This window comes from Ceratina calcarata, unplaced genomic scaffold, assembly GCF_001652005.2.
Source record: "Ceratina calcarata isolate Rehan_Ccalc_2016 unplaced genomic scaffold, ASM165200v1 scaffold12, whole genome shotgun sequence".
NCBI lineage: Eukaryota > Metazoa > Arthropoda > Insecta > Hymenoptera > Apidae > Ceratina > Ceratina calcarata.
In genome coordinates this window covers 921,298-937,664 of record NW_017132978.1, presented here as the reverse complement: position 1 = coordinate 937,664, position 16,367 = coordinate 921,298, and the positions used below count along the sequence as shown (strand labels likewise).

Below are 16,367 nucleotides of genomic sequence, written 5' to 3'. Positions count from 1 at the left end.
ATTATTAGCATTGTTCTTCCGACGTCTGATTTCTTTTTAATTATGGGAAATGCGTTTTTCTAAAGTACATAAAGTTTTGGGATTGACTGTATAGCCAATACATCCTTAAACCGACTGACACAGCCGTGAAAATAGTCGTTACAAATAATAAAAAAACAGCAGAATTTCGCCAAATCAAGAGTCTGTCGAACGATTCTCTATGTATTCACACGCGGAGGAGTGTTCCGCATTAACAAGACACCAGGTTCCCGACGCCGATTGCTCCACTCGCGTTATTTGCCTATCGCAAGTGCGTTGAACCAAACAGCGATCGCGATGAATCGTCATCAAGCCGGATCTAACGACTTCATTGGGAAACGAGACATTGTGGCCCAGATATCGCCGCGAACGCGCTTCACTCCCTGTTCTCCTATTGTGCACCGATGTCACAGTATGAATATCCAGAAGCTTAACACTACTGCCAATCCTGTCAAATCCCATCTAATCTTGATTCGTATATTAATCTTGATTCATACATAGAAAAGGATTTGCACGTACGTACGACATCGAACACGCGATGATTGCATTTGAAATCTCGAACCAGGTTGCATTTTGTATAAAAATCGATCGATTATAGGAGAGCACCGTGTAAAGACGGAAGCGAAAATATTAATCGATCGCGTCTAACAAGACGTACGTAGGCTACCGATATCCCCGACACGGTTCGTAATGTCAGCGTGCACGACGCACCGAGCACGGTCTATTGGAAAATTAGATCCAATCTAACGCGGTCAGATCTCACGCTCGCAGACAGAAATTACGAAACGTATTTCATCTGCGCGAGCACAATAGCGTCAGGGAACGAAACGAAGGGACCAGGAAAAAGCATTGACCCTATCCACGCGGAAGTGATTAAGCGTCTGTTACGTCTAATGACGTATACGGATTAACTCGATTAGCTTATTCATCGGGTAGCGAACGATGATCAGAGGAGCAGATCGATACGAGACCGAGATGATCGTTCGTAGGGCATCGCTGTGATCTCGACGTCCGACAAATCGGCGGGGATGCGACTTGAATCAAACGTTTGATTCGGACGGCGTGGAATCTTTTTCTGGGTCGAATCCGAGGTCGTCCTCGCGCTTCCATTTCGTGGAATTCACTCAAGCTGTTTGCAATTTAACTTTAATCCGACATTGAGGTGTGTATCCCGTCTTGTCGCATTGAAATGTATGAAGGTTTACGGCGTACGATCAGCCGTGTATCCGAGCATCCGCACGGCTGCAGATTGAATAGACAAATTCGATCGGCCTGGTTTCTAAAAGCGTCCGAGCCGCCGCTCCTTTCCATAATTCCGAATATCCGTGTGATCGCGAGAAATATTCAGATTCAACCTTATGCCAACCCGATCTGTGGTTACGCAAGACGTTTTCGTATCGAAAGAGTTGGTAAGAGTTCAGATCAGAGAGTCCCTCCAAACTTTTTATACGAAACACACGTAATTCTACTAATTCTTAGATGTTGTTGTTGTTTTTTTTTATGTAAAAAGCTTAGGGGGAGTATCGTGAACTTCAGCCTAGGAGTTAGTCGCACTAGTAGAATCATTCGTTTAGGTGATTTTTTACGTGACATAGAGCGTACTTGCCCACTTATAATGGTAGACAACGTACGACACGAGTTGACGCCACAGTTTTTGAGCGAACTCGAGTCTTCGAATATCGATCTCGATTGAACTCTCGGTTAAGCCCAGCCCTTTCACTCGCTGGAGAACGTGGCTACCCTTACCACGAATACGTAACGTCGATTTTTATAGAACGTATGAAGGTCGCGTTATCCTGACGAAGGTCAATCCCCGTTCGCCACGGAATGCAGAACGTGGTCCTTTCATTTATGTTAATAGGATTCACGTGCAGGCTATTCAAATTAAATTCTGCTTCGCTTTCTAGAAGAAGATCTAAATATCTCGAATTCTTCCTCATTTCGATTAGCCACGATTTCTTTTCCGACAGACGTATTCACAAAATCTCAGATACTCCAATCAATAGGTCGTACGTGATAACGTTAAAAAGTTTTACAACATATTCATGATTCATTGAAACATTTGTCACGAGATCACTTGTACGCGACTTACCACGATCTTTCGATCGATCTGAAATATTCGTCCGACTTCTCGATACCGAACATAGCCAGTTTGAAGTGTTCTAAGCCTCGTGATCAGTGAACGTACGTTCTATTATTGACTCTATCATAAAAAGAGAATCGGGAACTGGTATGAGGGGAACCTGTTCCTGTAAAATTCGATGTTTGGTCACCGGTCGTTCGGCTAGGATCCACCGGTGTTCCGTTTCTCGGTCTATAGAAGATTCTGACGACGGTGTTCGTATAACGGTACCGTCGGCTTCTCGCACGTCGCGTCGCGTAGCGACGCATACCTGCCGCTGCCGCTGCCGCTGCCGCTGTTGCTGGTGCCCGCCGGGGCCGTTCGATCGAGCCGGGGGTCCCGACCAGAAAGACGACGTACGTATACGTTTCCCTGTTACGTCGACGCGTGTTACGTGCACACGTACACATGTACCGACGCGTTTTGCCACGCCGAGACGAGCTGAATGCCAATCGCCACTTGAACCTCGTGCTTGATCCGCGCGACCAGAGACACAGTTTCATCGAGTTTATTGTTGTTACGCCGACCATGCAGATTCTTTTAATTCCCTCGATCAATTACAAGTACTCGGCAGATTTTCATGCAGAACGTTCGAACGTGTCGAAACTTTGCGTGCACGTTCGATGAATTCCGCATTTTCCGTGAATGCATTTTAAACAGATTTTTCTCGTGATGCCGGCTGTTTCGTGAATCGAGTACGAAGCGCAGGGTTTGAAATTGCCTCGGATTTTTCAGTTTACGTGAGAAACTGCAATATCGAGTCGCAGAAACTACGGCATCGAGGCGAGCGTGTTCTCTCGGCCGAGGAACTTTTGCTCCTTTCTACACCGTGAATGGCCCCGGTTGCTAGCATCAGCATCCACGAGCCTCCTCGCATGCAAATAGCTTGCGCTCGCAGTCGCCGGAGTCATGAATGGACTCATTATAAACCACGCGAATCGGAGTTTTCGGCGCGCGGAAAGAATGCATTCGGCGTGCGCGCCGAGTGGGAAACACGTGTTAACGATCGTAATAAAAGGGAAACAGTCTGCGTGCGACAGGGTCACGTTATTCTTACCGACGACACAACCGATCCGTTATTAATGCCGTCCGGACAGATTATCATTCTCCAAAATGACCGTAATCTGTGTTTCGAAAAGTATGACACCTCGCACAGCATTTATACGGACGTATGTATAGAAGTTACGATTTTATGAGCAGATTTCGTGGATTGATAGTGGAATTGAAAAATCGTATAAAAATATTCCTAAATATTAATAGCCCACGTATGGAACGGCTGATTCTAAAGAATTTAACCGAGTTTTTGCCTATGGAAACTAGCTTGCTCGTCGACTGAACGGCGTGTAATGCAGGTATCGAAAGATAATAGGCTGAGATCGATTAAAGTCGCGTAGCCTGAAACACCGGCTTCGAAAGTTTCTATTCATCGAGGGAGTGTTACAATATCAAAGTTGCAATTTCATTGCGGTAGCCGGGGAAAAAAAGGATTGGTGCAGTATGCGTTTAGATAACGATCGGCTTCGATCACGGCGCTAATTGTAAAACGATCTGTTCTTTCATATCCTGTTATACTTACGTTATCCGTTGAAATCCTGAAAATTATTGCAATCAGGAGGCAATTTTCCTAATTAGCCTCGTACGATTGCGGCGCGACTGATTTCTATGCAAAATGAAACGTTTATCCGTTTGAAAAATGTGGTTTTATCGTTGAAATAATATTCTGAATAGTTTTATGCGTTACACGCAGTATTCTCTTGTAAGTACATCGAAAGTCGAATTAGAAGAACTGATCGATCGAACAACTCTACGCGATTTTAATCGCTTCGCTGAAACGAAAAGTGAACACTCGTGCATTCTTCGTGGAAGTGTTGAATGAATGCATAAAAACGGCAGGCTGATCATGAATTTGTTTCTGTCTTGTCAATGTAAGAAAGAGGCGTGTTACGGCAGAGATTGCATAATCGCCAAGTGGAATCCATACCGAATCTATACGGAAACGGTCGACGCGTTGCACAGAAGACGGCGGTCGCTGCGGTTTCGAAAAATACCACAGAGGACAATATTAGTAATTACGAGCCAGATTGGGAACGAAATTGAATTCCATCGTAGCGCTATCGGAAGTAATTTGATCGTAGCAAGGAAGTCACCTTTTACTTCCCTGCACTTTCTATGGAGAACTTTCATCGCGTCAGTCTCTTTGTGCCAGTCTCGCCTCCATTCGTGAAAACGAAACGGTAATCGAAGTAAATAGTTTCGTGGACGAAAGCCCCGGCGTCCTCCGCGTTTATCTGAAATCCGTTCCTTAAACGGAGCCGTGAGAAATGGAGCTGCCAGAATTCGATCGTCGAAATTTCTTTAAAAAAACGCGAGACGTCCCGCGTTACGCGAGTCCCGACGCGATTGCCGTGATCGCGTTCGTCACTTTCACTCGAATTCCCTGGTTTTTTCCCGTGCGTACACGCGATGCACAGCGCACTCATTGTTAGTCGCGTGTCGTTGGTTAAAACGGGCCGACAGTTGGAAAACAGTTTAGGAGCGCAAGGGGTAAAAACGTAGTGCCCCCGTGGCGGGGTACTGAAGAAAAAGAGCGGCGGTGGGGTTAGGAGGGGTACCCGGGATCGAGCGATCGAGCAGCTGCCAGGACGACGGTCCTCCTCCGTTCTCGTTGTGCGTAAACGCGCATCGGGGACTCATTCCCTCGTCCGGAGATTCGTCTGGAACGCAGAAAGAAGGGTGGGCAAGTAGGGTGAGAACGATGATCGCGAAGGGGATGGGTGCTCGTGTGGAACAGCAGTCTGGCCAGTTGATTACGATGCCGAAACGAGTGCCGGGCTATCTCTCCAACCAGTTTCGGACAGTGTCTTCGAAGCCTCGCGGAGGGACGGGTGGATCCTTTGCCACGGGTAGAAAGAAACCATCGAGAGGGACCAGAAGAGGCGACGGCCGAGCTTAAGTTTCGGTTTCGTTTGTTTCGCGCCTGCTCCTCCGCGTTCAACGGGAGTCGAGAGCGAGCACGACCGAGCGAGATGAACCAAGTCGGAGAGAGAGAAACGTCGCTGACGGACGGAGAGGGCGCGAGGGAGCGAGCGAGGTAGGAGAGGAGGACGATGAGCGAGAGAGAAGGAAGAGCGATTGGTAGCAGCAGCGGTGCAACGCGTAAGCGAGAGACAGAAGCCCGGGGGTGGAGAGAGAGAAGCCAGGCACTCTGCTCCCAATAACGTTCTCGCCGCGCCAGTCTCGCCCTCGGTCAGTCGCGCGCGAACCTCGGAGCAGTGAGCGTCTCTTCGTGTCCGCTATTCTTCTCTCGTTCCGCGATAGCTCGCCGCGTATTCCACCCGCGTACACGTGCATACGAGAGTGCTTGGAGGTCAGCCCGAATGTACAAAGGACCGGTCTCGCGTCCAGTCGAACGCTGCAGCGAACTTTGACTATTGTTCAGAGGGACAGGTGAACTCTCCTCTATTCGAGTCTGTTCTTCTTTTCACGGTTCTCCACGGCCGAAGACATGTCAGTGCTGACGGGAAATCGGAGTCAGTAGGTATCGAAGGGTGGATACCGAAGGCTGCTACGGAATTAGAAAGGAACAGCCTTACAGAAGAGATTCGTAGAAAGCTCTGCTCCGGTTTTCGGGTTATCGTACGGTGGAATTGACGTGGGTAATCGCGAGTGGTGCATCCGGAGATATACACGCAGCTGGTGAGTGAGAGAAGAACGGTCGAGTGACAAGCGGCATCGTGGTATAATACTATAAAAGTGCGAACTGGTGGAGCGATCGAGCGCGTTACCGGGCGGCTCGAGGCTGCAGTACCGCGCGGACCAAGACCGAGAACGAGAAGAAGAAGAGGAGGAGGAACAAGAAGAAGAAGAAGAAGAAGAGAGAGAGAGAAAGAGCGACGCGCACCATAGAGGACAACGCTATTGCTATTTTCGAGCCCGCCAAATATCTCGCACGGTGCTGGTCGCTGCTTTCTGCTGCACGCTCTTTCTTCGGTATCGTCCACCTTCCACCGAAGCGCAACGATTCTGCGCCGATGACGCATGGCCCTGACCAAACAGGAGGACAGCGAAAGGAGACACGCGGGGGACGAAGCGAGGGAAGAAGAACGCGTGTGACAGGTAGAGGTACGTCCGAACTTTTCGCCCTTTGCAAAAGTACGCGACCAATTTTCTTGACCTACGACGCTGCGCGGACTGGCGACCGTGAACGTTGACACGCACCATCGACGTGGACGCCGACGCGTTCTGCGCCTTGCTTCTTCGTCGTTCTTATCGCGGACCATTCAGTGATACAAGTTAATCGGTCGGAAAAGTAAACGGTAATAACAATATTTTTAGCCGCGTCGCGTATGTCTCTGATATTATTCGCTCGATCGAATCGTTCGAAAGCATCAAGGTTTCCACACTTTCCTTCGTTTTAACGTGGGGAAATCACGTTGCGACATTCGCGTGTATTATCTGAAAGGTGACTCCGACCGCGGATCACCTTCGATTTCCTTCGACGCGTGAATACCGGTAATAACTACGAAACGATTTTCACCTAGGAATTACGCGGTCGAGACTCCGTCTCCTGGCCAGCATTATTATCGAGCTCTACCGACCATCCGAACGAATAGCCGGCATTTTTGGTCGTCCGTTTTATAAATACACTCCGGCTACGTCGCATTTAGGTATGGAGATTCGGAACGACATCGGGTCAGGCCGAATCGAAAGTCCGCGCGGTTGGATTCGTTGAGCACGTTTCACCGGAGGGTTTACCTCCATTTTTCACAGCTCCTCGACACTGCATTTCACGTAAACAGTGCTGCACTTTTAACATTCGGTGCATCACACATTCGGTGATCTATTTATTAGGTGCGATGTACGAAGGAATTCTGCATCGTTCGATGCGAGTTTAATGCGATTCCGGTGACAAACGTGGTTTCTATTAAACCATGACGAATACATGAATATTCCTCGATGTAGAATATAAAACGGAGCAAAGAGGTCTGAGAACGAGAGGAAGGAGGGAAAACGAGGTTGATTATGCAGGGGAACAGCTGGATTCGTTTGCTATACGTCGCAGATTATTTAGTTTATTACTCGGCTGGCAGTCTAGCCTGCTCGTCATAACACGCGGCAGGCTTATTTATGTAATACGCGACATGCAAATGAACACATACCTATTGTTTGCACGCTCCGCAAAGATAAAATACATGCACGCTGTTGTACTCTGTCCTTGCTGTCATTGACGTGAAAAACTATCGAGTAGATCCCCGAAGAAATACTTTGAGTACCGTCATTAACCAACTGGAATTTTGTATAATTATCGTCCGTGTGTCTTTTTTCGTTGACCATTGCTGCGACAAGGAGGGTGTAGATACGGCATCGGAAGTCGGTGTGAACGTTCCGTTTTGCATGAAAGTGGTGACATTTCGCGTGGGCATTCAGCGGACAATTTCTACCAAATCGATTTTCGAACGGAAACGTGATCTCGCGCAACAGGTGAGGATGCACGCGTGAAATTGGCCGCAGTCTAACCACTTTCGCGTACGTGCATCCGACAGTGAGTCACACTGGCACTCGACTAAGTTGCAAGTTGGAGGCTGGGGCCGGGTCGCCACGAAGCTCGACTCCGGCCAGGAGATCAGGTACCGTTAGCCACCTCGGCGTGGATCCATCGCGTGAACCTGAAATTCGGAATGGGCCGATGAATATTCATTCATTTCTCTACATTCCTCCGTCACTTGTAGCCACGTTTATCGGGGACGGCTATTAATCAGCCATCAATAATAATAATTGTGGTGAATGCCTTTTCCTTTTTCCCTTTTGCAATCCTGTTCCTCCGTAATGTTAACGTTGCCCTCCAGGTATAACAGAATAAAAGTTCAGCTTCGTTTTTCTCTATTTTCTTCTATTACTTTCCCAATTGATGATCGTGTCAGTGTCCGTCAAAGAAGGTTTAAACGTAGTCGATCAGAAATCGTCTTCCTGAATTCGTTCACTGTAGAGATCTTGATCGACGCGTCGATCATCTCGTTGGAAAATATAATTTTTTTTATCACATAATCGGGTTCGATCGATGTCATTTAAAAAATCTGTACGTCGGTATCCGTGAATTCTCTAAGTTTCGCTGAGATACTGGAGACGATTCCACGCGACCATTGATCGTTAACTTTTTTTCGGCGTCGATGATCAAAGCCGAACGGCGCGGTGGTCGCACGTAAATCGACTTTAAATCGCAATAAACTGTGCAAAAACTGCGCGGTGGATTTTCTGCGCGTTCACTTTTGACCGCAAAAAAAAAAAAGAAAGAAGGGTAGAAGAACCGATCCTGCCTGTCCCACTTCTACTCGTCCGCGCTCTTCTCCTTTTATCTTGTTCACGAATTTCTTCATTATCTTTCGTCGAAACGACGCTCGATCGTTGTAATTGCAACTTTGCCGTATATTCCTCCCAGTCACGTTACGATGACGTTGCGTATGCGGTATTCATATGAACCATGAAACCAAGGTCCGCGTAGATTGCGATTCTACTTTTTCTTTATATAGTACACTGTAACCAATCCGTTTTCCTTTCAATGCTATCTACAGTCAATCGATACAATGTAAAACGAGAATCGCGCGAATCAGATTCGATACATTTATAAGAGTACTGTAACAATGAGCGAGCGGTAAAACGAATTGGGGTTTCGTTAACCGAGGGCACGGACGTTTCCTCCTGCGTAAAACTTGGTAAGGGTAAGTAATAGTCTAGTAGTAATAAACGCAAAACGGGGCATTAATCACGGTGCACCGGGTAATCCGTGGATCGTCGTAGAGACCCCGCGTCAACTTTTTTCCTCCCGCGGCGAATCATCAATCCGGTCGACGATGGACGGGAGAGATGTTTTATTCAATTTCATGACCGCGTGTGATCGATGATCTCGAGCGTGCCGCGTAAACATCATCGTGCAGTAAGTGGTAACAGTCATTATTACACTGTCACTGCTAGTCGTCGATGACTGATCTGCATAGTCACGCGACCTGGAACACCGGCAATTTCGATTATTGAACGTTCGCCACTCCGGTTTTTACTTTTACCACCGGCTCTCGGTCTCTGTTAAACGTTAGATCTCGCCTTTCTCAGAGCTATCAAGAATTGTGCATGCCGTTCGTGACCCTTGGCCATCGCCTCGTATGGTTTCTATCATCATCCGGTCCAGCATGCTTTCTCAACGCGACTTTTTCCCTTTGCGCAAACGTCAATTAGACACTTGAGTAACGCGTGGCTGCCGCATGATACGCGCTAATTATTCGGACGATCGTTTCTTCTCGATATATTTCGTTGAACCGCTGTATCATCGAAACCGGAATCGCTTTCCATTCTCATCGAATTAGACGACTCGAGTCGTTGAAATACACTGTAAAAGGGGATCGCCCGAGAGGATATTGAGATGCCTTCGGCCGTGAAAAAATATCGACGAAAGGCTCGTTCCGTTGCGGTCAACAATAAGACGAAATTGAGGCGGGGAACGAGTGTAGCTGATAATGAGCCCTCATAAAATCGACCCGCTTGTTCACAGGCCTTCCCCACCTCCTTCCTGTTATTCGGTCGATCGTCCACTATGCTCCATACGACACGAAAGTTGCATACTTCGAATCTTGAAATTTCATTTCATTTGTTTATCACTGCGTTTCCTCTGCTGCGTTATTTTTTCGACGTACAGAGTACAGAGTGTTGGCGTACTTTCGCGCGGTTCGTATTTATAGAGAGTGTAAAAGATGAAATGAAATTGCAGTTCGTATCACGTCTACGGTGATACCATTAATAATTTATCATGAAAGTGCGCAAGTTTATTTATTATCAGGATCCGTGTGAATGTTTCGGGGTCGGGACCCCGGGGTCATGCACGCGAAATTATTCTCACGATCTCGGTGAAATTTTCGGGCTACCCGGTTCGCTCCTTAAAGAACCGTCGTCTCTGGCTCCCGACGTCATTAGCCAAATAACTGCGCCGGCCCGTGTACGTTTGCTTTTATTATTACACCGCGGCCACGGGTTTGTATGCAGTGTGAAATTCCGGCGTAACTCGGCACGGAAATACCGGTAGGGACGAACGAGACCGTAGACGGTGTCGGGGAATTATGAAAAGGTATAAACGAGTCGAGGCAGAGGCGAGGAGATCGCCAGAAAATTAGTGCTTCCCTCCTCGCGAAAGAGGCCGACAGCTTTTTCTGCATTGTTGCATTCGAAACGCGCAGTTATTAAGACTTAAGTCACGATTTCGATATAATCGACGGTAACTTTCCGATTATACGTCGCGAACGGCTCGTGGCCACGGTTCCTGGCCTTCTTCGCCGTTGTAAATCTTCAGATTACATTCTTCTTTCGAGGGAATGGGCGTTTCCTTGTGTTTTATGCTCTTCTCTGGATGCACACGCTTCCGAAACCGGTCTTTTTCGTTAGGGAATAAGCAGCATAACGCGATGTCGGCTTTTTAATCGGTCGCCTCTGAGGGACATCTCTGCTCGTCACGACTATTTCCTATTTTTATCAGAGATACTACGGTTTTCGTTACGATGCGTACGGAACGCTCCGAGATTTTGTGTATTTATAGATAGTATGAAAAATGTACACGGAATACGAAAGGCAGTGTGCAGGTCTAATTATAAATGATCTACCAATTTTCCCAGTGGGGCTTGCATGCTGTCTGCCAGACTTTTAACCTTCCAAGCGTAGCGATATTGCGATATCTGCATCTTTATTTGTGGTACGATAAGTCGAAACGCCGTGGCAAAGTTTGCTCACGTAAATCGGTGCCGTTCGAAAACATTCCTCGTCGACTCTCTCCTTATCGTGCAATTATTATCAAACATCCGTAACGGAACTCATCTCGTATAAACCGAAAACAAGGAAATTTCTGTGAAATCAAATTCTGAATTTTCCCGGTTCCAATGTTTATCGTCAATTAACTGGCGTTAAACAAATTTTCACAGGATTAAAGTGACTTTGTTAAAAATCGTTTGTCAAAAGTCTTGATGAAACTGTTGGATCAAATATTGACGTTCATTCGGGAATGGAGAATGAACGTCGTCGGAAGAAAGTAAAACGTTCGGAGAAGAAAGTGCGAAGACAAGCGGGGAGGGGGGGACAGTCTGGATTCAGCCATTTTTGCGACACGAATAATTATATCTTATCTTGCTCGACCCGTGGCCTCGAGAACGCGATGCGTTGGCCTGTCCCGACTTTCAAAGAAAAACATGTAACCGGCGATTCACGAGGATGAAGCTGCAGGGTATGCACCATGTCCAAGGTGCGCATACCTGCTGCCATGCGTTTCGCTGTTCGTTTCAAATACAAGATTTCACAGGAATCGGACGGACAGAATTCGATCGGTAGACTTTTATGCAAATCACTCAGTATTACACTTTTGATACTCGCCTCGGTTTTACACGTTCAACGGATAAAATCCACGATCTGGTGTCCGAATGGAAATCCTTGTTCGTACGAACGATGCTAATACGAGTAGATCGTTGAACAAGGAAAGTGAGCCCTGTGTAGCTTTAACAGTAATTGCTGCGATGCAATTGATTCAAATGGCATTGCATGGTGCGCAGCGTTGTAGAATAAAATTGCGTCGACTGTTCTTCGCAAAGTATACTGCCAACATTGAACAGTACACGTAGTAACACCGATAACTAAACTGCATTTAAAAGGGAGGCGAGTTCGTTGAATTAAATAAATGCGAAGCATACATTTTATTCTACATACGTACTGATTCTGTTTAATCACGATTTGATTAAAGTCCTAACTCGATTCGTTAAAAAATACAACTCGGTTGTATCCGATGAAAATCGTCGGTCCGAACGGACACCGTCCCACTTTCTCCAAATTCCAGCCGTTTGAGAAATCATCGGTGGACACCGAAGGGTGATCATAAATCAGAAAAGGGCGACTGCGACGGATCGGTCTTGCTTATGAATGAGAATTATGGTGGAAAAGGCTTGTATCAGGACTAACAAACGCCGGCCTGCTGGTTCTTATCTCTCGTTTCTTCGGGCCGGCTCGTAAACGAGCCAACGAGAACTCTTCTTCGCTTTAACGACGCACAGTTTCTTTTTGTCCGCCCTTTTCACTGTGAAATACGCCCGTGTTCTCGCGCGTTCGCTCCGCGGAGACGCGGTAATTAACGCTCGGCCAGGATTTCAAAGTAAATACCCCGATAAACGTAGCCGCGGTGATAACGATTGCGAAGTTGAATTATGCACGCGGGGCAATCAGTGAGGAATTGCAGACTCCCGGTTCGAGTTTTTGTATTAACAGATAAATCAGTATCTACGTCGAACCAAAAAATCATTGGTCCGGCTCGTTGATAGAACATTTTCTGTAACAAGTCTTGCGACGGTAGAACGTTTCGTATAACGTTTAACGTGAGGTGCGAGCCAGGCAGCTTGCAGTAACGATCAAATCGTATTCGGGATGGATCAGTGTTTGAAATATTTGTCGGCGGACGGATTTTGTGACATTAAAAATAAGACAGAATGCGCGCAACTGTTTGACCCAGTTGAGTCGCGGTGGATATCGATTTTAGTTGCCGGTATCGTCGAGATTAATATTAGACCGCGTTCTGAAAATAGGTGAACGTGCACGTTGCAATGCTGCCGCCGCCGCCGCCGCCGCCGCCGCATTCGTTATCGGGGGACCTGCCCCGCGTTCGCGCATCTTTTAAAGATAGTAAATTTAAATCCCACCGTCGACGAATCTGTTCTTTCTCGGCCGGGCAAATAAACAGCCGGTCAGGAATAATCCGGCCGGCACGAGTAGCCGGTATTTATTAGTTTTACGGAGCCGAGATCGAATCGAACGCGGAACGGAATCTCGAACTTTTCCGAAGGTTGGACAAGATCATCGGAGATCCGACGCAGAAACTGTGACAGGGAGCCGCGGCGGCGTGTACGGGGAACGGAACGGTGATACACTTTTCCACTTTCTCCGCGGCCGAGATTACACCAAGTCTTGGGTAGAACATCGCAAGATAAAACTCACCTTCGTTCAACCGTCGTTCACGGTGCTCACTCGATGCCGTTCCTAATCGTTCCCGGGCCGATCGCGTCCAGCGAAACGCCGCCGCCGGTTTGACCTTTTCGATTCTTTCACAAGAAACCTGGAGAAAGTACGCGGATTTTATGAATGACTTCTATCCGCGCTCCACGAGACGTAATGCTTGCAATTGGAACCCGTTGTCCTCTTTGCATCGATCTACTCGTGGCGCGACTTTACACTTGTAATACATTATCCGTTTGCCAGGACACGCGATAAGGCCTGATGGTATTATCTTCTGCGCGAGTGTTTCTGTCCAAGTAGTTTTATTTCAAGCCCGATCGCGAATTTCATGAAGCGGAAAAACTCAAGTCCACGACTCTAACGGATTCTAGAGGTTTCCTCGTTGGTAAATAAAGTTCCACGGACTTGGTCCTTGTTTCCTAATTTCGTTTCGTCTTCCACTTTTCCGGCTAATTTGTGTCCCGCTATGGAGCTCGACAGGAGCGGTCGATTTCCAGGCCGATCGCGGAACGGCCTATCGAGCTGTCTTTGGAAATTAGACCGTCCGGAGAGATCCATCGGGAACGGTTAGCTCGGGAGAGCCCCCTCCGGATCGATCCGTGTACCGGCTCGGTTTGCATGAGCACCGCTGCGTGTTCCCATTTCTCCTTTCAGCGGTCGCTCGCTCGATCCGCGGTTGTATAACAGCAATGAAAGTACTCCAACGGGCAACGTGTAACGTCACGTCTCTGTTCACGCCGACTACCTTGATAGTCGTTGTCCTAGCTGCCAGCGTGCTCGATCTTCAGGTGCAGGTCCATTTGTATCGCGTCCCTGTATCGTGCCGTCGTTGCGTTTCACGGCAGACCGCGCCTGAATCATGAACGTAAAATCGTTAATGCCATCGTTGTTTTCGGCGACGTCGTCGAGGCTGATCAAACAGTAGATAACGAACGTGGACGAACGAGAGTTCAGTGACTAACGGGTCGTCGATGGTCGACCGATGTCGCGGAATCGGTTTATCTTATCGGAGCAATCGGGTTTGGTAAAAAAGAGGGGAAAAAAAGAAATACTGACGCGTTCGTTATCTGGACAATTATTTCTAACTGCGGAACGGCGACCTGATGGAAGTGCATCGCACGATAACGCGAGAGCGTCTCGCGAATCGATGCGACGCCCGACGCGATTTAGGTCAATATTTTTTAACACGCACCGGTTCAATTGTCGCCGCTCTCTGGCATCGTTATTACTCGTAATTCGCCCGTTCCCCGAACCGAACGGTGGAAGGTCGAATTCATTCCACGGATTCGTTAAGGTCACGTGTGCATCGGTTATGGAATTAAACAAAATGGACAGCGACGATCGTGATCGGTACTTTCGGATTTCTTGACCCATCTCCCGACCATCGAGCCAGACTAAATTCGGACGCTTTCATCCGATCCCCGGTTATTTTCGTTCCACTGTCGATCGGTAAATAATTAGACGTAGTGTTGCAATAGTCGATGTCGTAATTATCGCTCGGCTAATTCCGGAGCGTGCGACAAGACGTCTGGAAGCGACATTAGCGAATTCGAAGATATTAGTAGACGACGCGAGTAACGTTAGATACTTTTAGTCAGACCTAGTGACACAAGATTTACACGGTCGATCCTTCCAAGACGAGTGAACGGGAATAGTCGTAAAATAATTATGTAAAATTAATTAGCTTGAAAAATCGCGTTGCACGTTTCCGACCGGCATTGAACGTAATCTTCGGATTTATGAACTCTGAATGGAAACTTTCTTATTCCTCGAAGATAAGACTCTTGGCGCGGTGCAAAGCTTGCTGCCTCGGTTCTTACATGCCCGTTTGCCGATTGATCCGACGACCTCGCGGACCGATGCCTGGCTAAGGTCGAGCGTCGCGTTATGCGCTCGTTTCCCATCTAAAAAGGCCGTTGACACACTTTCAAAAATTATCCATCCTGTCGCACGCTACGCTTGCGTGTAAAATATAAATTGATCGAAACTGATCACGTGCAATTAATACGCGTTACACGTATCATCCGTATTAATGCTGTCTGTAAACGCATTAAATCTGGAGTCTATTTATTATTGACCAGAGTCCGGGAGAACGAATACAGAACGATAACATGGTCGGTCTGAGCAGTTTTTAAAATGCAAACAGTAAAAGGTGATGCGTGTGGTGTCTGCATATCGGTACACATTGCGATTAAGGCCATGGTCGAAAGAGCCTGACGGCACGGTTATAAACGCGGACGAGTTAAATACTTTTGATCTATGCACTTTATCGTATCGACGTGGAAAATCCTTTGATTGTTTATTCAACGCATAGACTGGCGTGACGAATATTAGGACGTTCGTTTTTTTGATCGGTACTCGTAAATATTTCGCATACAATGATCGATGTGAAAAACGAATCGTACCGTTCGCATGGTCGTAGACAGCAGCTTATAAGTGGTTCAGCGTCGTGTACCCGCGATACCGAAAGCTATAAATGTCTATGATACTTTAAAAACAAGGATCGGCTTTTTTTCCGAGGAGAAACGTAACGCGTTTAAAATAGACTCGATGAATTATCGGTATTCCGGCTCAGCGACGCGATCCGAGTTATTTATTATCTGCTTTTAACTGTTAGCGAGATCCGAAGTGACGAATATCCTCGGGCTATGCTTTTGGCGATTCTTGAACGCGATATCGTTGCTATATTTAAAGAGCCGGGAAAATTCTGTCGACGACGAGACCCGCCGCTCTCGACTTTTCGGAGAAAACCGATTTAACGTCCGCGTTTCCGTGATATTTTTACGAGCCGAAAGTTTTTTCTCCTTCCGACCGATAGGTCATTTATTTACGAACAAACGTCTCGCGACCGGTCCTGCCTATCAAGTTCGAGGAGGATCGATAATCATTGGAAACGTACGACAAGACAGATCTACCAATTTCTATTATTATTATCGTTGTGTGACAATAAGAAATTAGTTCTCGAATTATGAAATTTAGTCGGTCGGCAACGATCAAGCGATAGCAAACTACTTTAGCAAACAACCATTTTACACGTGGACGTCATACCCTTTTTAAGCGCGTTAATAGAAAGTTGTTTGTCAAAAAATGTTCGACGGAAACTTGCGCGAAAAGGCCCACGCAAAATTTCACCGTGCAGACACGCACGTCTTGGAGGAGTTGCCACGTGATCGCATCCCACGCAGTTAAAAAAATACCGACCGGA

The 16,367-nt window shown here is 47.1% G+C and overlaps 1 protein-coding gene across 5 annotated transcripts in view; it reads left to right on the top strand.

Moving 5' to 3' along the window:
• Oatp74D (Organic anion transporting polypeptide 74D) overlaps positions 1-16,367 on the top strand; it is a 75,262-nt gene that overhangs the window by 20,827 nt on the left and 38,068 nt on the right. Inside the window, exon 1 of one of the 5 annotated variants that reach the window (XM_018026060.2) lies at positions 5,371-6,262. The exons of the other annotated variants lie outside the window; for them this stretch is intronic. The gene's annotated coding sequence lies outside the window, so the exon portion shown is untranslated. Of the gene's footprint in view, positions 1-5,370; positions 6,263-16,367 lie in introns of those variants that run through there. 5 annotated transcript variants of the gene reach the window in all.